We start from the raw sequence: 23,967 nt of genomic DNA, 5'->3' as shown, positions 1-23,967 counted from the left end.
TTTTGTCTGAGGTATTTGCATCAAAGACCCAATGCATTCAATTCGGTTTCACGCCATGCTTTCCCCACACATGAAATATGCTAAAGTGATATAAACCTTTCTGAACCCTCAGTTTCTGCCCCCAAGCAACAATTTCAATATAAATATCAGCCCCAACTTGCTGTTCTTTGGTGTCAGTCTAGTTACAGACAGACACTTTTTTTTTCATGGCTAAGCACCTAAATGCACTCACCAACCCCAATTGTCAAAGGAACTACTGACCTCTTCCCAACCAAATCCTCAGCAATTTGAATAAAGGTCTGGATAGATGACGTGTCACCATTAACAAAGCCTTACATCTATTCACCACTCCCACCTTTGTTAACTAGTTCTTGCATGTGTGTGTGAACACTTATATATTTCAAATGCCTCTGAAGATCTGTTTGATTCAGAACATGCTATAGCTGAGCTGAATCTAGAGGTCACTATTGCCCCAGTAAACCTAATTCATTCTATTGAGCTAAGTACCAAATTCCCCTAAAAGCATAGCACTTGTGGGTGTCCACCCAGACTCCAGCATTTTGGGTAACAAAGGATATCTTGTATCAACCATGGAGCTAAGCAAAAGAAACATTAGAGAAAAAGGAGTTTTTGTGTCACCTTTCCTCCCTTCATAGATGTTACACATAACTGCTAAATGGAACCCCTAAATATGTCTGAAAAGAAGGATTTGAGCTGGTTCTCACCAGTTCACTCAATCCAGTTCTTAAAATCTGTCAGTTTGGTGGCTGCCTCCCAATCCCCAAGGACTCTCTCCTGGCCCTTCCCAGAAGTCCCTTCCTCTCCGCACAGAACTAGGCGATCCTGGCTTTGCCCCTGCCTTAGGGTTGCCATAATGGAGGACCTCCAAACCGGGACAAATGTAGGACCAGGTTTGAAAATGTAGGACTTTTTTTTTTTATTTCCTGGCTAGGAAATTAAAAAAAAAAGTCCTACATTTTCAAACCCTGTCCTCCTCCTCCCGGCTTCGGAGGACGCCAAGGCTCTCTCCCAAGCCGGGAGGAGGAACAAGGGCCGCTTGGAATCGCGCCGCGGTTCCAGTGGCCTTTTCCTCCTCCCGGCTTCGGAGGACGCCTAGGCCGGCTCCCAGCAGGGAAGGGGCGCGGGGAAGCTTGGCACTGTGGCGATCGCCATGGTGCCAGGCTTCCTCCTCCTCCTCCCGGCCTGGGAGAGAGCCTAGGCCGCCTCCCAGGCCAGGAAGGGGCGCGGGGAAGCTTGGCACCGTGGTGATCGCCACGGTGCCAGGCTTCCTCCTCCTCCTCCCAGCCTGGGAGAGAGCCTAGGCCGCCTCCCAGGCCAGGAAGGGGCGCGGGGAAGCTTGGCACCGTGGCCATCGCCACGGTGCCAGGCTTCCTGCTCCTCCTCCCGGCCTGGGAGAGAGCCTAGGCCGCCTCCCAGGCCAGGAAGGGGCGCGGGGAAGCTTGGCACCGTGGCGATCGCCACGGTGCCAGGCTTCCTCCTCCTCCTCCCGGCCTGGGAGAGAGCCTAGGCCGCCACCCAGGCCAGGAAGGGGCGCGGGGAAGCTTGGCACCGTGGCGATCGCCACGGTGCCAGGCTTCCTCCTCCTCCTCCCGGTCTGGGAGAGAGCCTAGGCCGCCTCCCAGGCCAGGAAGGGGCGCGGGGAAGCTTGGCACCGTGGCGATCGCCACGGTGCCAGGCTTCCTCCTCCTCCCCCCGGCCTGGGAGGGAGCCTAGGCAAGCCTCCCAGGCCAGGAAGGGGCGCGGGGAAGCTTGGCATCGTGGCGATCGCCACGGTGCCAGGCTTCCTCCTCCTCCTCCCGGCCTGGGAGAGAGCCTAGGCCGCCTCCCAGGCCAGGAAGGGGCGCGGGGAAGCTTGGCACTGTGGCGATCGCCACGGTGCCAGGCTTCCTCCTTCTCCTCCCGGCCTGGGAGAGAGCCTAGGCCACCTCCCAGGCCAGGAAGGGGCGCGGGGAAGCTTGGCATCGTGGCGATCGCCACGGTGCCAGGCTTCCTCCTCCTCCTCCTCCTCCCGGCCTGGGAGAGAGCCTAGGCCGCCTCCCAGGCCAGGAAGCGGCGCGGGGAAGCTTGGCACTGTGGCGATCGCCACGGTGCCAGGCTTCCTCCTCCTCCTCCCGGCCTGGGAGGGAGTCTAGGCCGCCGCCCAGGCCGGGAAGGGGCGCGGGGAAGCTTGGCATCGTGGCGATCGCCACGGTGCCAGGCTTCTTCCTCCTCCTCCCGGCCTGGGAGGGAGCCTAGGCCGCCTCCCAGGCCGGGAAGGGGCGCGGGGAAGCTTGGCATCGTGGCGATCGCCACGGTGCCAGGCTTCCTCCTCCTCCTCCCGGCCTGGGAGGGAGCCTAGGCCGCCTCCCAGGCCGGGAAGGGGCGCGGGGAAGCTTGGCACCGTGGCGATCGCCACGGTGCCAGGCTTCCTCCTCCTCCTCCCGGCCTGGGAGAGAGCCTAGTCCGCCTCCCAGGCCGAGAAGGGGCGCGGGGAAGCTTGGCACTGTGGCGATCGCCACAGTGCCAGGCTTCCTCCTTCTCCTCCCGGCATGGGAGAGAGCCTAGGCCGCCTCCCAGGCCGGGAAGGAGGCGGGGCCGCCCCTCATCGCGGCGATCGCCGCGAGGGGAAGCGTCCTCCTCCTCCTCCCGGTCTGGGAGGAAGCCTCAGCAGGCTCCCAGGCCGGGAAAGAGGCAGGGGCCGCTCCTCATCGCAGCAATCGCCGCGGTGGGAAGCGGCCTCCTCCTCCTCCCTGGCCTCGTGGAGGCCTTGAGGACCCCGCGGCCGGAGCTCCGACCGCGGAGCCGCCTCCAAGGCCTCGCTGGGGCCCGGGAGGGAGCGTCTCCGCGGCTGGAGCTCCAACCGTGGAGAGCCTTCCCAGGCCTCAGCAAGGCCTTGGAGCCGCCGCGGGGCCTGAGGTGGCCGCGGTGGGCGGGGCCGTCCCGGTTTGGGCGCCAAACCAGGGCGGGACCGGGATGGCACCGCCCAAACCGGGATTGTCCCGCCTCCCGGCGGGATATGGCAACCCTATCCTGCCTTCCCCTCCTGGCTCCCAGAGGCCTGATCCCCTTCACTTTCTCCCTCTGCTCTCCAACCTTGCCTCTTGCCCATCTGCACTGCTTTACCATTTCACCTTCCGCATCTCTTCCCTGCCTTTATGTTTTTCACATTGCCACCATCTCTCTATCACAGACACACACCCACAGAGTGTGATGCACAAAAGGGACACTTTGAGGTCATTTCTTGGCAAGACAATTAATATACGACTAATGCATTAGGAAAGGCAGAAAAAGGGGTCCGGGACCTTGTTTCTGATATTAGTGAGGGTCAAGTGCAAGGGAGAATCCTTAAAACAACCTTAAGACATCTCTAAGACAGGGATGGACTGCTGTAGGGAAGTGGGGTGGTCACATTGCACCCCAGTGGATCTCAGGGGCAACCCCACATTGTGTCGCCTAAAAATATGGCCTAATGTTTTGCCCCTCAATATCCCACAGCATCCCTTTGGGGAAGTGGAGGCCATTTTGCCACTGTTGGGCCCTCTCTGAGCCACTGCAGGGCCAAGGAACGCTTTTTCCCACAATGCCTCTCCAGAGTCTCAAAATGCTAGAAGAGGGGCTACTTGTTCTGGGATGGGCTGAGGACCATTTAGGGGCAAAAAGCATTAATCTCCATGGCTCCTTCCCACAAAATTCCAGAAGTGGCAGTTTAGGATTGGATATTTAGAATCCTTACAAAGTGGAGAACAATAGTGCCTCACTAAAACTAGAAATTCCAAGATTCCACAGGAAGTTGTTATGACAATTAAATTACGTGTGAAAGGGAACTAGGAATGGTAGTAGAGCACAAGTTGAACATGTGTCAAGAGTGTGATGCAGCAGCTAAAAAGGCCAATGTGATCCTAGGCTGTATCAATAGGAGTATAGTGTCAAGATCAAGGGAAGTAATAGTGCCACTCTATTCTGTTTTGGTCAGGGCTCACTTGCAATAATCCTGTGTCCAGTTCTGGGCACCACAATTCAAATAGATGTTGAGAAGCTGGAGCATGTCCAGAGGAGGGAAACCAAAATGGTCAACGGTCTGGAAACCATGCTCTCTGAGGAACGACTTAGGGAGCTGGGTATGTTTAGCTGGGAGAAGAGAAGGTTAAGACTGGATATGACAGCCCTGTTCAAATATTTGAAGAGATGTCATATTCTGGATGGAGCAGGCTTGCTTTCTGCTACTCCAGAGAAAAGGACATGGAACAATGGATGCAAGCCACAGGGACAAGAGGCTCCACTAAAACTTTAGGAGGAACTTCCTGAGAGTAAGAGCTCTTCAAAAGTGGAATATACTCCCTCAGAGTTTGGTGGAGCCTCTTTCTTTGGAGGTCTTTAAACAGAGGCTGGATAGCCATCTCTCGGGGGTGCTTTGAATGTCTATTCTTGCATGGCAGAAGATTGAACCGGATGGTCCTTGTGGTCTATTTCAACTCTTTGATTCTATGGCCTGTTACAGACTGCCAAAATAAAGCTGCTTCAAGTCTCTTTGGACGTATGCTATTTAAATGATGCATGCATCCTAAGAATCCGGAAGCTGCACCAAAGCCACACTCCAGTGCTTAGGAATGGAGTGTGGCTTTGGCACGACCTCCGGACTGTTAGGACCCATGCATCCTTTAAATAGCATACCTCCAAAGAGACCCGAAGCAGCTTTATTTTGGCAGTCTGTAACAGGCCTATAATTCTAAAGTGGAATCATAGCGCTCTGACAGTAAATTATGAAAGGACCCTCAGTCTTCACAGGAAGGGCAATGGATTCAGGTTCCTTACCCACAGAGGCCACATTCTCGTAATTCTCCATCATTACAGAACTATACATAAGTTTCTGCTTTTTTGTCAACAATTTCCATTCCTCCTCAGTGAAATATACTGCCACATCCGCAAAGGTCACCTGCAACAGAAAATAGCTCTTATCCAGAGAGTGACTAAACAAAAGGGGAGGAAAGCACATGGTGCATTGCAATTATTTTTTCAACAATTCACAATTTAGTCCAGGAAATAAACTTTACATTCTGCAAACAAACAAAAAGCTACAGCCTTTGAGATCCAGTTTGTCTCTAATCCTTTCAATGTAATATATAATATAATAAACAATATAATTTAGGCCATTTCTGGAATATTATACATTGATTAAGATACTGACTATCCCAACATGTATATTAGATATAGTCACCAATAAATTATAGTTCATTTAGTCATATCTCACCTAATTTCAGAGGCAAATTTCACTTTAAAAAAAAACAGTTCTGGGGAGTACTCTGGGCTTTAGGGCCACTGGGCCCACCTTCAACTTAAGTCCAGAGATATTCTTCCATATCCCCCAGCATTTCACAGATTGGGAAAGCAAGACTCATGTGGAAAAGCAACATCAAAATGGGGTCAAGATGGCCAAAGTTGTTAATGATAAAGATCACACAAGCGAGGAAAGGTACAGCAGTTTGCTTTTGCCTCTGACTCCTGGCAAGGGCAAGACCCTGCTCCCTTCTCTCCTCCCCTCTTTTGAATTGATGGGATGCACACTCTTTTGAACTTGAAACACATTTTGCAGCAACTGAACTGACCTGAGGCGAAGGGGGAAAGTGGAAGGAGGAGAGTGAAATAGGACATTTTCAAAGCCCCTGAAAAAATGAGGTGACAGAGGAATAACCAGGACATTCTCTGCCAAACTGGGACAGTATGTTCTCTGCTTGCTTTCATAAGCCGGCCCAGACACAGATGAAAGTAATAGTCAGGATGGCAACTTACCAAAGAGTTTTTGTTCCTTGGCAGCCTCTTTCTGTTGGAGCCCAGCTCCCTCTGCTTGGCCTTTGTGTCGGCCATCAGGTGGGCGAGGGGTCTTGGTGGCCCTGCACTTTGGTCACTTCCAGCAAAGGATACCCCAAAGCCGTGTACAAGGGGTCCAAGTTGAAGTTCCTGAGAAAAGAGACCAGGATTAGGCTTGGTTTGGCTAGAAACCCTGCAGCACTCAAAGTCACTGAGATCAGCATCCTGCTGGTGACATACGCAGGTGACTAATGTCTCCTTTGGTCCAATGCAGAGGTGGGCATCCCCTTCCTCCCTCTGCACCAAACAAAGCCCCCTGGAACTAGCATAGACTCACTGCAGCTCCCCTACACAACAGTTACTCCATGCCTTGTGAGAGTGGCTGGGGATCAGGGAATAGGGAATTGGACAAGGTCCTGACTATGTCCTAATAGCTAGATGTGAAATGAGTGCATTATATCCTGCAGAGGTCCCCAGTGGCCCTCAGAGGAAGATTTCTTCATTTTGCTTCTGACTACAGAAACACAGCTGGATGCTTCTCTAATGCCTCACACCCAACAGTCTCACCAGGCATAAAATGGCCATGAGGGATGGCTTCCACAACTCTATGGTAGGACCTGGATCAGTGAATGGCCAGTTGTAGCCTGATTCCACCTGGAGAAACAATGGAGCATAGAGGGTTCTGCTGGGTCAGGCTGTCTGGCCTGGTGGTTCCTCATTCTCCCGATGGTCGAATCAGCAGAACTCTCTATGCTCCAGTGTTGCTCTGGGAGGAATGGGTCTACAGCTGGCCATTCACTAGGGAGCCCTCCGGTCAAGAAGGGCAGGAAACGAGCTCTCTCTTCCCAGGTTGTTCCCCTTCCATGGGATCCAGCCTTCCTCCCAGGATCAGGGGGCACCAGAGGATTGAGCTGATGGGAAGGGAGCACCCAATTCCCATGGCAAACTTCTGCATGCAGAGAAGTCACAATTCTGAGAGAGTCTCTGCCCATGTGGAGAGTGCCCATTTTCCACACTGTTGCCTGTCCATCTTGTCTTGGGAATATCCTGTTCTAGCCACATGCAGACCTAAATCCTAGCCTGTATCCTATGCCTAGGCCTGATCAGAGTAGAATCACTGAATCAATTGGATTTATCTATATGTTGACTCACCAGTCACTTATGGGTTCAGTGGGTCTGCTCTCTGGGGTTAACCAACAGGATAAAGGACTCCTCAGATTTTTTAATGCAGGGATGCAAATTTTTAATGCTATTTCATCATCACTGATGAGAATTTGACTTCTCTTTCACAAAGAGGAGGAGGGGGAGGACCTGCTTTATGTCCCAGGTGAAGAAGCTCTAGCTCTTGGGCTGGATGAGACATGCTTTACTTTACAGACCAAATCCACGCCCTCCCATCATCATGGCCCCCTCCCCATTTAGACACTGGTCAAAATAATTATTTTATTTTTGCAAATGAGACTATTTCTCTAAGCTTAACTGCTGTGTTTGTCTATGTCAGTCATAGCAGGATCAAGAAGTGTGTACTTGCTCCCTCTGCTTGCTAAAGCCACATAGAAATTGAGGCATGTACATTTGTGTGCATTGTTTCGGAATGGATCTATTGTCAAAATCACAATTTCTTCACTTTTCCTTGTATATTTTTTAAAAAGATGCACACTACTGAATGTGTTGCACTTGATATAACAAAAATCTATAAATGTATAGTTTATGAATGAACATTGCACCCTGAATTATACTCATTTTGGGGAAGTGAAGACATATGTAAATTCTTTTTATAAAAGATAGAAGTCATGCCAGACAAACCTGATCTCTTTTTTTGATAAAATTACCAGCTTGTTAGATGAAGGGAATGCTGTGGATATAGTATATCTTGATTTCAGTAAGGCCTTTGACAAAGTTCCCCATGATATTCTTGCAAACAAGCTTGTAAAATGTGGACTAGACAAGGCAACTGTCACATGGATTTGTAATTGGTTGACCGGCCGAACCGAAAGGGTGCTCAACAATGGCTCCTTTTCATCCTGGAGAGAAATGACCAGTGGGGTCCCACAGGGCTCTGTCTTGAGCCCAGTGTTATTCAACATCTTTATCAATGACCTGGATGACAGAATTGGGGGCATACGTCTCAAATTTGCAGATGACACCAAATTAGGAGGAGTAGCTAATACTCCAGAGGACAGGATCAAGATTCAAAATGATCTGAACAGACTAGAAAACTGGGCCATAGCTAACAAAATGAAATTCAACACGGAGAAATGTAAGGTACTGCACTTAGGGCGGAAAAACGAAAAGCACAGATATAGGATGGAGGACACCTGGCTGAATGAAACTACATGTGAAAGGGTAGTAGACCATAAGTTGAACATGAGTCAACAGTGCAATGCGGCAGCTAACAAGGCCAATGCGATTTTAGGCTGCATCAATAGAAGTATAGTGTCTAGATCAAAGGAAGTCATAGTGCCACTATATTCTGCTCTGGTCAGGCCCCACCTGGAATATTGTGTCCAGCTCTGGGCACCACAATTCAAAAAAGGACATTGAGAAACTGGAGTGTGTCCAAAGGAGGGTGACTAAAATGGTGAAAGGTCTGGAAACCTTGCCCTATGAGGAACGACTCAGGGAGCTGAGGATGTTTAGCCTGGAGAAAAGAAGGTTAAGAGGTGATATGATAGCCCTGTTCAAATATTTAAAGGGATGTCATATTGAGGAGGGAGCAAGCTTGTTTTCTGCTGCTCCAGAGACTAGGACCCGGAGCAATGGATGCAAACTGCAGGAAAAAAGATTCCACCTCAACATTAGGAGGAACTTCCTGACAGTAAGGGCTGTTCAACACTGGAACACACTTCCTCGGAGTGTAGTGGAGTCTCCTTCCTTGGAGGTCTTCAAGCAGAGGCTGGATGGCCATCTGTTGGGGATGCTTTGATTGTGATTTCCTGCATGGCAGCGGGTTGGACTGAATGGCCCTTGTGGTCTCTTCCAACTCTACGATTCTATGATTCTATTGTTCTAATATGTCACAAAGTTCTAGTGAACACAACATACAAACATAGTCCCCATAAAAAGGAATCACTGGCGCACTGTGTGTCTGGGTCTGGATATCTCACTTCCACCTTCTGGGAAGACAATGCTGCTAGAGACGGAATTTGGGGCTTTATGCCTGCAAAGCCTGGGCTCAGTCTCTCAGCTACAGCCCTTCCACACAATCCTGGACTGAACCATTTAAACAAAGATCCTCTTTCAGCTCCAGGAATAAAGCCCTACCTTCAGTAGAAAGACCCTGATTCCTGCAGCACCAGAAAGGCCTCTTCTGCAGTCCTTTATATCTGGAGCTTCCCTGGGTCAGAGGCCGTCTCCTCAGCCGTAGAGAAGGGTTGCTCTGAATGCGAAGGAGGAGGAGGTCCACAGGGCTGAGGGAGGGAAGGCAATGGGGAAAAGATCAGTGCCAATGGCCATGGAGGGCAGAAGGTGACCATGCCTAGGAAACTCCTCTGAGTCCCAGCCCTAGGAATGAGTGGCAGGAGTGAGTCCAGGGGCTGAGGGGGTCTCCTTTCCCAAAGGGGGAGGCAAGGACCGGTGGGATCCTCCCCAGCTAGAGCCCAAAGTGAGGGTCTCTTTCCCACCTCTCTCTCCCAGCCCCCAAAGCCCAGCCTCCCCACTGGCCCTGAGTCCCTGCCTCCCTTCCTCAGACCCCCACAGACCCCTCCCTCCCTTCCTTCCTTCCTTCCTTCCTTCCTTCCTTCCTTCCTTCGCCCCCAAAATGGAAGGCCAGAGGCACAAAGGGACACACTTCCTTCCTTTTGGCCCAAGAAGCCTGGCCTCCTTCTGACTCTGGAGCCTCAGGAGAGAAAGAGGAGCCTCGGTTCAACTGAGGCCTCAGAGAAGGTTCTGGAACATTATTCCCCACAATCACAAGCAGCACAAAATGGCTGCTGGGAAGACAAAATGGCCTCCTGAGTCTCAGCGCTTTGCAGTTGGCAGTTTGAGGCCTTCAGGGAACCCAAAATGGAGGATGAAAGGGCCTCAAAGTCGGAAGGGCCCCAAATAGGATTTCTGATCCTAAAGAAAAGATTTCCTGATGGCACCCGATGGCTGTGAGCACACAAAAAGTCCCCAAACAGGATTTGCAAACCTTCACAACACCTAAACATTTTCCTGATGCTATTGAAAGGAGGAACCTCATCCCCTCCTTAATTACAATCAATAGTGAAAGATATTAATATTGATATTAAGAGTGCCCATCGTCCACAACCCAGCTCAGGTCTTGACTGCTCAGGGAGGCCAGTCCAGCTGCAGGTGGCCCTCCGTCCGTCCGTCCGTCCTCCTTTCCTTCTGCATTCCTCCTCTTTTCCCCAGCATCAGCCCCTTTCCCAAGAAGGCTGCATCCGCACTATAGAAATAAGTCACTTTGACACTGCTTTAACCACTCAGTGCTATGGAATCCTGGAATTTTACCTTTGGACACTTAGCCTTCTCTGCCAGAGAGCTCTCATGCCACAACAAACTACAAATCCCAGGATTCCATAGGATGGAAGCAGGAAAGTTAAAGCGGTTTCAAAGCAGATTATTTCTGTAGTGCAAATACAGCGGGAGTCGGTTGTAAAAGGATAGAAGCAGCCCATTCTTGTTTTTACTCTGCTAATAATGGTTTTCCTTTCAAAAAAGATGAGCAGTTTGCCTTTCAGTCTGATCTTTATTCTTATTCTTCCTGTTTGTTTGTATGTTTGTTTGTTTCATTCTTGGTAATGAGTTATTCTGATCTGTCTCCTTCCTTCTTGTCTGAAAATCTATTAATAAGGAAACTGGGGAGACTTTTTAAACCTCCCAAAGGAGCTCCTTTTCGCCTTTTTGGGGGACTAGCCTCCTCTTAGAAGCCAAAGCCCAGTGTTTGTGAAGAATAAGAATAAGGCTTATATTAAAACTATCCTCCCCATTTCTGATCCCTTTTAAAACCCATGATCCCCAGAAGGAGCAGAGCTGTGTAATAAAAAAACCCTCTCAGAAAAGAGACACAAAAGACACACAAAGAGACACACTTCCTTCCTTTTGGCCCCAGGAGCCTGGCCTCCTTCTGACTCTGGAGCCTCAGGAGAGAAAGAGAAGCCTCTGTTCAACTGAGGCTCAGAGAATGTTCCAGAACATTGTTCCCCACAATCACAAGCAGCACAAAATGGCCGCTGGAAAGACAAAATGGCTGCCAGAACACAAAATGGCCTCCTGAGTCTCAGCGCTTGGCAGTTGTCAGTTTGAGGCCTTCAGGGGAGAGAGAGAGACTGAGGGGAAGAGAGGAAGGAGGTCCTGGAGGAAGGGGGCCTTGGGAGATATAGGGCCTTCCTGAGATATTCGGGGTTTGCTTCCTAACAAAGGGGTTTCTGTCCTCATAAAGGATTTGGGGCAAACTGGATCTGAAAGGTAGTAGTAGCCTTTTCTCTTGCCAATGGGACTTAAAGTGTATTTCCTGGACTGAATCTCCCAGCATCCACATGGCCAGAAAGAGGAGAGGTCCTGCCCTGCAGTAAGGCCCCTCCAGTCCCTCTGAACTAGGACTACAACTCCCATGTCTTCTTGACCAGACACACTGGCAATAGCTCGCTTTCTTTCTCTTGTTGTGGTTGTGTGCTTTCAAGTTGTTTTGACTTATGGAGACCCTGTGGGAAGCTCTTCTCAGGCTTTTCTTGGCAAGATTTGTCCAGAAGTGGTTTTGCAAATGCCTACCTCTGAGGCTGAGAGAGTGTGACTTGCCTAAGGTCACTCAGTGGGTTTCTATAGCCAAGAGGGCATTCGAACCCTGGTCTCCAGGGTCATAGTCCAGTGCTCCAGCCACTAAACCACACTGTCTTTTTCGTGAGGCTTTGTTGTTTTTGTGGAGTGGTTCCAAGTCTTTGCCGACTTCTGGGGAGCCTCTCCTGGGGTTTTCTTGGCAAGAGTTGTTCAGAGGTGGTTTGCCATTGCCTTCCCTGAGGCTGAGAGAGTGTGACTTCTTGCCCAAGGGACCCAGCTGGTTTCATGGTGGACTGGGGCAGTGGACCGTGGCCTCCAGAGTTGTAAGCAACATTCAAACCACTGCACCACACTGCCTCCCATTCCCATGTACAACTTGTGAAATAAGTGCAGACTTTTTTCTGTTCTTCATCTGTGTCTTCAAGTCGTTTCTGACTTATGGCAACCCTAAGGCAAATTTATCATGGGGTTTCCTTGGCAGGTTTCTTCAGAGAAGGGTTGCCATTGCCATCCTCTGAGGTTGAGAGAGTGTGACTTGCCAAGGGTCACCTAAGTCCAAAACACACTGCAGCAATAATCCAGTCTGAGACGGCTTTAACTGCCCTGACTCAGTCCTAGGGTATTGTGGAAGATGTAGTTTTGTGAGACATTGCACCTTCTCTTTCAGAGACCTCTGGTGCCACAATAAACTCCATTTCCCAGGATTCCCTAGCACTGGGCCAGGGCAGTTAAAGTGCTCTTAAACTGGACTATTACTTCCGTGTGTTTTGGACCTTTCTTGGCCGCAAACTGTCCATAGCCTGCAATGCATCTCCTAATTCTGTTGGCAGCCCCTCCCTCCCAACACTTTCGCATTTCCCCCCAAAACCAGCACAAAGCTGGCAGATGGAAAGAGGTTTTAAAGCAGCATTTAAATCTGCCATATTTGTTTTTAAAAGACTAAATGTCCCAAATGCTATTATCAGTTTTGTAGCTATTATTACAGAAAGACGCAGAGTGCAAACTCCTCAAGTACCTTTATTTTCTGGAGTGAGATGGGATTTTCCAACTGACTCACTGTGATGATCTCCGGTGGTCCAAGCAGACAAACTGCGGCCCTGGAATGATGATGATGATGATGATGATGATGATGATGATGTTTTTATACCCTTCTCTTCAGCTAAAAGGCTATCAGAGTGGCTTACAAATTGTTAATTAGACATTTAGACATTATGGCTCTTAGCCCAGCAGACCCTTAACTTCCTTAAATCTCTCTGCCTCCATCCAGTGAATTATAAAAGGGTTTCCCTTAACCTACACTGGGACCAGTTAAGGAACCTTATTTCTCCTTCTTTACTGATTTTCCCAAGCATCAACCGAGCAAAAACACGTGTAAAAGGAGCGTCGAGTAGTAGATACTCCACGGAGGTATTCATTATAGATAACAAAATATAACTGAAATATAACTCATACAAGATATTAAGAGTCTTGCAGGTACAATATTTGTAAGTATATAATATTCAATTCATAAAAGCTATTAGAAAATAAATAAACCTAAGCGTCCAATTCTGAGACTAACTTCCAAGATCCGCTCTTTAACTCTCTCTCTCTCGATCTCCAACCGACACAATTCCCCCAACTGTCTCTTGGTCTCTCAGGCCTTATATCTCCTTCTCACAGAAGCTTCCAGAAGAACCTTCATCTTGCTCTCTGATTGGTCAAGAGAGCCTTCCGTAGCAGTGATGTCATTCTCTGTGGGATGTGGGAGGGACTGGGATTCCAGCCAATCAGGGCCAGGGATGGTGGGAGGGACTGGGATTCCAGCCAATGGCAGCCCTCAGAGTGTCCTCAGGAGGACATCTTCTGTTCCTAAAAGAGCATTGAACGCATGCCTTTGAGACAGGGCTTGATTCAGTGAGGCTCCTGGTGAAGGCAGCTGGTTTGGAGCCACCATGAAAGGAAGCCATTCCTAATGGCTGAATATGTGGTCTTCCTATTTCTATTGCCAGGGAAGGGAAGAGGGCCCCGGAGTGTTCTCTGCCTCCAAAAAGAACTTGACCTCCAGGAATACTAGAAATCAAATAAATAAATAAATAAATAAATCTGCTGATTGGGTGACACTGCCCTAGACTTCTGTCAGTTTAGTAAAGCAGATTGGGAAGGCCTCCAGGGAAGAGCTTTCATTGCTAAACAAATAATTCTATCACAGGAGAAATCTAGATGACCAGGAACAAAGATTGCAGCCTTGTCTTTACCCTCTCACCCCTTTCTTGAAGATCCAGGGAGCTAAGGAAAAGAGAAGGGAGGTTATTCCAATATGTCCCACTCTTAGGGTTGCCATAGCGCCGGACCTCAAAACCGGGAAAATGTAGGACAAAATTTTCAAATGTAGGACACACAAAATGTGTCCTACATTTGAAAATTCTGTCCTACATTTTCCCTGGCGATCGCGGCGGGGAGCAGAGGCCAAGCGGCGAGGGAAAGCCTCCACTTAAGGAGTGATAGTCCTGATGAGGTATCTGTACTCAGGACAAGAGGCTACTGTCAGAACAGAACACAGAGAAACAGAATAGTTCTCAATTGGCAAAAGGCTGCATCTTATCACCCCAACTGTTCAGTTTCCATGCAGAAAATAAATGAAGAGCTGGTTTGAAAAGGAGGAGGGAAGATAAGAGGAAGGAACATCAGCAACAATACAATACTACTATCAGAAAACACCATGGACTTGGGACAATGACTAAGGAAGGTCAAGGAAGAAATTGCAAAGGCAGGCTTGTTACTGAATATAAAGAAAACAAAAATAATGACTAGGGAAGATCTACATAAATCCAACCAAGATAATGAGGAAGTTAAAAGGTTTCTTGTATCTTGGAGCAAACATTGATCAGAATGGGAAACTGCAGTCAAGAAATCGAAACAAGACTATGAATGGGAAGGGTAGCCATGAAGGGACTCTAAAGATATACAACTGAGCACTAATGTCCAGTCCATTGTGTCCCCTGTTACCATGTTCGGCTGTGAGAGCTGGGCAGTAATGGAAGTGGATGAGAAGAACATAAATTCATTTGAGATGTGGTGCTGGAGAAGAGGGCTGAGGATACCGCAGACAGTCAAAAAGACAAACAAATGGGTCTGAGAACAGACCAAGCCTGAAATCTCCCCGGAAGATTCATGCCTCCACATCATGAGCAGGCATGAATAATTAAGAAGGAGAGTAATGCTAGGAAAGGTAGAAGGGAGAAGAAAGAGAGGAAGGCCGCATGCCAAATGGCTAGACATAATTTGGGAGGTTATGGGGCTGAATCAAGGGAACCTGAGCAGAGCAATGGAGGATAGAGGGGTTTGGAGGTGGTTCATCCACAGCGTTGCTGTGAGTCGAAGGCAGCTAATAACAACAAAGCAAGTAAAGACTTAAGGGTTTTATTTCAGCATCAGCTTCTGTGGGTTGTGATTCATTTCACCTGCATCCGCACTGCAGAAATCATCTCATCTGACACCACTTTAACTGCCCTGGCTCAATGCTATGGGATTCTGGGAATTATGGTTTTGTGAGTTTTGTTGTTAGCCTTCTCTGTCAGAGAGCTCTGGTGCCACAACAAACTACAGTTCCCAGGATTCCATAGCACTGAGCCATGGTAGTCGAAGTGGTGCCAAACTGGATTATTTCTGCAGTGCAGATACAGCCTTTTTCAGATGCTTGGAGTACAGTATTGTAAGATCATATGCGCGCACACACACACACACACACACACACATATGCATATAGACATATGTGTACACACACAGACACACAATTAAATGATTGTGGATTGAGATCAGAATGAAAAAAAGATAGAGGCAATAGCTATTATAATACTATTATAGGTGATATATGTTTTTAAATTAAACATGCTGAATTTGTAAGATGCCTGAGTGGCTGCTAGGAAATGAAAATGGTTGCATTGTAAGAGAGATTTATTTTGTAGGATCCAGTTAAGGATCCTATTGATTCCTTTGGGACACATCTGTGGTCCAAACCTATGGTTTATTTTCCTTCTCCAAGATTAGTACACCTAGAATTATAGGCCCCAAATGCATCATTAATGATTCCTTTTGAAGTTAATGAAATGGAAACATGCTGAACTATGGTTATATTATGGCCATTTCCCATTCTATTTTGTCTATCTTCAGTACATGAGGAAGAGGCTTAGGGGTCCATGTTGGGTCTGATAAAAGTGATGCTCTCCTTCATGCCATCTATTGCCCTTTCACTCAAGGATTTCCGAGATGTGTCTGTATCAGGGAAGACCCAGCAGCTGCACAAGAGTTGTGGGAATTCGCTTGTAGTGTAGGTGTATTTGGCCTAAAAACTCCGAAGGCACCAATGCCCATTTGATCTTAGAAGCTAAGCAGAGTCAGCCCTGGGTAGTAATGGATGGGAGACTGCCAACCAAGGTCAGGTGCTGCAGGCTATATTTCAGAGGAAGGGATTAGCAAAACCATGGCTGAGTCTTTCCTTGCCTATGAAGACGCATGAAATTCATGGGGTCACCATAAGTTGACAGGCGACTTGAAGATGGTGCACACACACACTCACAGACACATCAGTTTGGATGTAATCCAGTGAAATTCGCCTTCTCCTCCAAATTCTATGTCAATTTAATACCTGCAAGATACATAGTCCTACACTTTTCCCTTTTCTGGCACAAAAAAATATGAAGCTGCTTTTTAGCTTTATGGAGTAGAGTTGGCCTTCTACGTTTGTGGTTTTGACTTTTGCGGCTTTGATTATTTGATGTTTCGATTGATATGTTCTCTCTAGGAATGTCTTGCACAACTCTGCCAGAAGTTGGCCATAGGTTTATTCCCTGCTGCTGGTTTTCTCTTTGCTGTTTTTCATCACTGTTTTGTTGAATCACTGTTGTTCTGCGTTTTGTATTTCCAGCAAATTCTATTCCATGCAGAGAACTGTGGTCAGTGGGTGACAGCGAATGAATGACTGTATTCTCGGAATAGTAATAAATGGTAGACGGAGAGTGATCTTCCACCCCCATCCCCTGGTGCTTCCTTTTAAAGTATTTGGTGGGATGTGGCTGTTCCTGTGTCAGTCATCTGCTGGACATTGCCCTTGTCATCAGTGGTCATAAATGATTTCAGCCTAAAGCTTGTGACATCTTCAGTACCCTATTTAAATAAACCTGTAACCTCTGTGTTTAAGCATTTTCTTACTGTCCATGTGGGCTAATCTCATGCTGAGAAAGGGGTGTCCCTTCTTCACTTCCAAATCATGTATCTCCTGTTATACAGGTTATAGATCCTGGTATGTGTTTTTACCATATTGCAAGAAAGGTGCTATAATGCACTGACAGCGTTCATGCTTTGCATGTAGGAGGTTCTGTGTTCAGTTTTTGTGTAGGATCTTATGAAGAAAGGAAGCTAAGGAAGATCTATCCCTGTCCCTGAAAAGTCAGTCAGAGCTTTCCCCAATCTTCTAGATATTTTGAAGAGTAACTTGTGTCTATCATTCCACTATAGGAACTGATAGGGATTTGTAGTCCAAAAATGCCAGGAGAATATCACTCGAGGGAAGTCTTTTACTGATATAGCTGACCAGAGATCTCCATATGAGGCAGTATAGAAAACACTTTTCCTTCTTCTTCCTCACTTGGTGACACTGACCTGCTCCATGCGACAGTTCTCCTTATATCTTCTGTGTGCCACTGAGTGTGTTTTTCAGCATCAAGCCCTATCTAATCTACATGCTGCCCTGGTATTATTGTAATGGGAAACCCTGGTTTCTTGTGACAGGAATAGTATATGAGCCTTGAGCTCTCATACTCTGCCCTCCTCTTTTTGCTCGCTGGAGAAGGGTTTGAAAGCATTTGCTTCCAGTTCTTTTTTAATTGAATAAACAAAAGAACTTTATTGAAGACCATCAGAAGTGATCAGCAATGCATTTAGGTCAGATCTGAGGCTTCCCTCCTCCCCACGAAAGTATTAAGACGCAAACTAATTAGCTCCAGCTACTCAATTTTAAAGAATCCTTTGGAGAAGCCACAGCGTTGCTTTTTATGGGTAAACTCTGGTTAAAACAAACCAAGATCTGATACCTTAGTTCATATTTGGTTGGTTTTTGTCAAGTTGCGTTTAGGGAAATCACATTGTTCATGTTTGGATGTCACAGAGATCTGTTTAAGTCCATAGAAGGAATGACCCATCTCTTCTTCCAAGGTATGAAAAAGCAGGAGTGGAGATGGGAAACTGCGTCTGTGAGCATAAAGCTTTTGTTTTTAATATTGGAAAGGTCGTATCTCTTGATATAAACCAAGGTGTGCATTGACATCTAAAGGGAGGGCTTTCTCACAGTCCCACCATCCTCACAGACAATCTTAGTAAGGATTCGGGAGAGAGCCTTATCCGTGGCTGCTCCCAAAAGGAGGACTTGGCTCCACAGAAAGTCCGGTTGGCTCCTTCCCTCCTGTCTTTCTTCTGGCAGATGGAGACATTTCTATTTGGATTTTAACTATGGAGCTGCAGTGTATGACACGGTATGCTCTCTCTCTCTGTAGATATATACTATATATATAAGAACTGTTTTAAATACATTTTTGTTTTTAGTGTTTTAGTCATGTTTTCAATGCTGCCACTTAATTTCTTTATAGCTTTTGTAAATTAATGTTTTAGTTGAATATTTTAAAAATGATTGTAAACCACCTTGTATCCCATTTTGGGAGAAAAGCAGGAATGTAAGTGCAATAAACATATTAGAGAAAGAAAATGTGGCTCATTCATGTAATGGGGTTGTATTCTGTGTAAACAAGCTCACTCTCTGATCTACAAAAGTTATAATGTGTAATGTTGTTATCGAGGATGTTACTTCTCATTACATATGCCTGAAATCTCCCACGTTTTTTGAGGGGGCAGTGGGCATATTGACCATTTTTCCAATGGATGCAGACATGCACTTAATGCCTTGTGTGTCTGTGAGGGAGGGATAAGTCTTAGAGAGTCTTTTTTTCTCATACAAAAGGAAAATATGGAGGGAGAGGAGAGAGAGAAAGAGAGAAAGTGAAGTGGGAGATTAAGAGAGAAAATCCATGGGGATAGAAAGAAAAAAATCAGTGAGGAAGAAAAATTGTGAGAGAAACAGATCCTCATACACAAAGAAGCAAAACAGCAAAGGGATGAAGTGTGTGATGACATGTATGTGCCCATGAAACCACTGTGTGTGTTGTGATCAGTGGTTTGACACTGAAAGTCAGGCCTTTGCTTATATTTCTGAGTGATTGTTTGTATATGATGTGAAAAGGGCTGATGTGAAAGTGTAAAGGCAGGATTACTGCTGAACATAAAGAAAAGAAAAATAACAACCATGGAGAATCTGCATGAATTCAACTTAGATTGTGAGGAAATCACAATAGTTAAAGAGTTCTTGTACCTTGGATCAAGCATTGATCAGAATGGAGACTGCAGTCAAGAAATCAGAGGAAGACTAGGAATGGGGAGGGCAGCGATGAAAGAACTAGACGAGATCCTAAAGAGAAACAACTGAGCACTAAAACTAGAACCGTCCAAATCATGGGATTCCTCATCACTTTATACACATGTGAGAACTGAACAGTTAAGAAAGCCAACAGGAAGAAAATCAACTCATTCGAGATGCGATGGTGGGGAAAAGTGCTAAGGATCCCATGGACAGCCCAAAAGCCAAACAAAGGGGTTCTAAAGCAGATCAAGACAGAACTCTCTCTGGAAGCCAAGATGACTAAATTGAGCCTGTCGTATTTGGACACATCACAAGAAGGCATGACTCATTAGGAAGGACAATGATGCTAGGAAATATAGAAGGTAGAGGAAACCGCATGCCCAATGGGTAGAGTCAATAATCGGACCTGAATCTGCAGGACCTAAGCAGAGAAATGGAGGACAGGGGTCTTGGAGATGTCTCATCCACAGGGTCAGCATGAGTCGGGGGCCTCGGGACCAGTTCAAGGGCAGTTAACAACGTGTATAGGATGTGAAAATGACAGACTGGAGTCTGTAAACAGTACAATATAATCTGATTTCCTTATTCAGTTTATTCAGAATATTCCAAATGTGTTATATTTTGGAATTAAATGAAGTTTGCAGCAATATTGCACTCTGGTTATTTTGCTTAAAGGGCATACAACAATGAAATACTACATTAGCCACGCAGAGAAGAAAGGAAGTGAGATGGTGAATTGTCTAGACTAGAAGATGTTGGAGAACCTGGGGCACTGGTGGCGCAGTGGTTAAATGTCAGTGCTGCAGCCACGGTTGTGAGTTCGATCCCAGTCAAGGCTCCAAGGTCCACTCAACCTTCCATCCTTTCATAGGTCAGTAAAAGGAGTAGCCAGCTTGTTGGGGGAAATTGGCTTACAGGTTGTAAACCATTATGGAGTGCTAAGTGCACTGACAAGTGGTACAGAAGTGTACATTCTATATTGCTAATGCTATAACACAGTAATTTGGAAATTGTTGCTTCTATACTTATTTATTTAAAGTATTTATTCTTTTCTCTTCAGCCACAAAGGATCCCAGGGCAGCTTACAGATAGTAAATTAGACAATTCCCTGCCCCTCATCTAACTATCTAAAAAGACACAACACAAAAGAGAAGGGAATGGCAGTGGGGAAGAGGATCAAGTCAAGCAGGTACTTCTGGTTCTTCTCTCCCTTCAAGACCAGGGCAGTGGCATTTGGAATGAAGGGAGGACCTCTAAACCTAGTTCCCAGGTTTCCAGGGGATTGCCAGAGCTTTGAGGTTCCCCTGTCTCCCTCCTCTTGGCTTTGACCTAAAGTTTGGCTCTTCTCTTCCCCCCCCCAGAGCCCCCTCCCCCCAGGACTCCAGAGAAAACTCCCCTCACCCGGAAAATGTTGTTTCCAATGCTATTGAACCCTATCCTCTGTTATGCTTTCTATTTGGCACAAAACCCTTCCCCAAATGAGGCATCAGAAGGGATGGTCTCTCCTCTGCCCCACTTTCCAGGAGGGAAGGGGCTCCTCAAAGCCCCTTTTTCCTTTGGAGCCCCTTCCCCTCCATGGCCATTTCTCTCTCCAAGGGTCCCCCCTGCCTTCTCTTCTCATAATAACCCACAAGTACGTGGGCCCCAAGGAATCCCCTGAGGAGGGAGCAGGGAAGGAAAGAGGGAGAGGAGGCCTGGCAGGTCCCTTGCCTTTCTTTGGGGGGAGAAGAAGGGCTTCCTTCCTTCTTATAACCACCAAAGGGCCCCCCAGAAGACCCTCCAGCCATTCCTGTGAATGAATGAGGGCTCTCCCCCTTCCCTCCCTCCTGTGAGGCCAGCAATGGCTTCAGGAGCTGAGACTGCACGTGCGCATATGGCCTCACAGTCCCTTCCTCAGCATGCGCAGGGATTGCCAGGGCCTAGATGCTGCTTCTTATTCTGCTGGCGGCCTTTGCGAGAAAGGAAGGTATGCGCTGAGGGTTCAGCAGCCTCCCCTTCCTTCGCTCCTTTCTTCCTTTGAGGAAACTGCAATGCAGCCCAAGGTGCAGAGCTGGACTCAGGAGGGAAAGGCAAGAAAGGAATGGTCTAGTTTTGTAATATAGCTCTCTCTGCGTATAATGTATATTTGTGTGGGTGGGTGGGCGGGTGTTTGCCCCTGCTGCTCTTATGGCTGGGAATGGAGCTCAGGACTGAGAAGAGAAGAAAGGGTGAGTTTGGGCAAGTTCAAAGCTTCTGTGCATCACAGAGTCCAGTGTGTTGAAACAGCAAAGAACTTTATTCAGAACACATAGAAATTCAGTGTTTAAATCAGAAATGCCCACTTCAATACAAACAATACATTAAAACCCCAAAACTAAAAACATCACCCTTTTCCAAACCTAGCCCCACCTCCAGTTCCCTCAATTTATGCCCCACAGGTAACAAGGCCCCCTTTCCCATTCCCACAAACTATCCCTTTCTGTTAATACCGTCCTCCAATTTTCTTCAGTCAACGTCCTACACATTGCAAAAGCTATCATTCCCTTAAGTATTCTATCCAGCTGTAGCAAATCCCAGCCCCCATCTACCCAACCTATACCACGACCCACACACCCCAGCCAAATTTATAAACTAAAGCAATTATCTATACTAACAGCAATTAAAATCTAAATCTAACAAAATACTACTTTAAAAGATAAACAGACATATGGACAGACAAACCTTACAAACAAAATCACAAGAGCCTTTTCTTAGCACCACTGGATGGAAAAGATATTTTTTGTATTTCTTATTGACAAAAATAATTAGTTCACTACTGGGATTTGTGCAGCTTCTCTCCTGTGTGGACTCTCTGATGTGTCTCTAGGTTTGACTTCCGAGAAAAACATTTCCCACAATGCTGGCATTTGTATGGCTTCTCTCATGTGTGGACTCTCTGATGTGTCACTAGGTCTGCCTTCAAAGAAAAACATTTCCCACAATGCTGGCATTTGTATGGCTTCTCACCTGTGTGGACTCTCTGATGTCTCACTAAGTCTGCCTTCAAAGAAAAACATTTCCCACAATGCTGGCATTTGTATGGCTTCTCACCTGTGTGGACTCTCTGATGTGTCTCTAGGTTTGACTTCCGAGAAAAACATTTCCCACAATGCTGGCATTTGTATGGCTTCTCTACTCTGTGGACTCTCTGATGTGCCGTTAGCTGTGACTTCTGAGAAAAACATTTCCCACAATGCTGGCATTTGTATGGCTTCTCTCCTGTGTGGACTCTCTGATGTTTCACTAGGTCTGACTTCTGAGAAAAACATTTCCCACAATGCTGGCATTTGTATGGCTTCTCTCCTGTGTGGACTCTCTGGTGTTTCACTAGGTTTCACTTCAAGGAAAAACATTTCTCACAATGCTGGCATTTGTATGGCTTCTGTCCTGTTTGGATTCTCCGATGCATGACAAGGACTGACTTGTAGGCAAAACATTTCCCACAATGCTGGCATTTGTATGGCTTCTCTCCTGTGTGGATTCTCTGATGTATCACTAGGTTTGACTTCAAAGAAAAACATTTCCCACAACACTGGCATTTGTATGGCTTCTCTCCTGTGTGGACTCTCTGATGCATGACAAGGACTGACTTGTAAGCAAAATGTTTCCCACAGTGCTGGCATTTATGTGACTTCTTTCCTGTGTGGACTCTCTCATGACTCAAATGTTTTTCTGTAAAGAAGAACAATGACAGATGAGAATGGAAATCAGAGTAAAGAGAGGAGGGTGTTACCCCATGATTAACCCCTCCTTATTATAGATTAAATTAATAAAGTTGCTGTGAGTAACCCAAGCATGACCCTGCTGCTTATGATCCTAAATCCATTTAACGGTTGCATCCTTACTCATAGGAGCTAGCAAAGAATGGGGTCTACCTTAAGGGAATCACTGGAAGGAGATATTCATACAAAGGACTTTTGAAAAAAATATTCCATTAACCATGTGCAAAAATACTTTGATTGCCAGGTAGCATCATATCCTGTGAGACTGCCATAGAGTCCTGAGTCAGAGCCCAAGGCATGATGCAACCTAACTGCAGAGGTCCCTTCATGCTGTTTGACACCAGGAGAGGACTCACAACCAATACAGTATACAGCTCACATGCGGATTGGTGTGTATTGGATTGGTGTTGTGTGTACAAGAGATGGTGAAGTTGATGGAAGTCGAGGAGGAGAGCTTGCAAATATTTGTAATATTTTGCAACTCAAGAGAGAGAATCTCCAAGGATTTTGATGAAATCAACTGTGTTTGTGACTTATTTTTCAGTGTGAAAAGTGGTCAGTGCATTGCCAATATCTATATCTGGATATTTGCTTCCGACTCTGTTATGTTATTGTTGAGCCAAGATGGATCTGAGAGCCAGTGTGCTAATCGCTTTTGTCTGAGATATTTCCATCAAGCACCCATTGCATTCAATTTGGTTTCAGACCATTCTTCCACCCAGGAAACATTCTAAAGCGATTTAAACCTTTTTGGACACTCAGTTTCTGCTCCCAAGCAACAATTACAGTATAAATATCTGCCCTGGATGGCTGTTCTTTGATGCCAGTCCAATCACAGACACACAGTCTGTTGGTTTACATGGCTAAGCACCTCAATGTACTCGGCAACCCCACTTGTCGCAGGAGCTCCTGACTTCTCTTCACATATGAAACCCTCAGCAATTGGAATCCAGATCCGCCTATGTAAAGTATTACCATTATGAAAGTCTTACATCTCTTGACCACTCCCACATGTTATCTAGTTCTTGTGCATGTGTGTGAACCCTTACATGTGTGTGTGTTGCTTTTCCCCTAAATAAAAGATAAAACCTATTTCAAATGCCTTTGGAGTTCTGTGTACTTCTGGGCCTGGTATAGTTGGGCTGAATCCCGAGGTCACTCTTGTCCCAACCAAACTATACCTCTCTTTACAGCTACATACCAAACTTCCCTAAAAGCATCACACTTGCGGGTGTCCTTACCAAACTCCAGCATTTT

The sequence above is a fragment of the Sceloporus occidentalis genome, unplaced genomic scaffold, assembly GCF_023333645.1.
Source record: "Sceloporus occidentalis isolate IW3139 unplaced genomic scaffold, rSceOcc1.0.p SCAF_21, whole genome shotgun sequence".
In the NCBI taxonomy this organism is placed as follows: Eukaryota; Metazoa; Chordata; class Lepidosauria; order Squamata; family Phrynosomatidae; genus Sceloporus; species Sceloporus occidentalis.
This window is presented reverse-complemented; position numbering follows the sequence as displayed.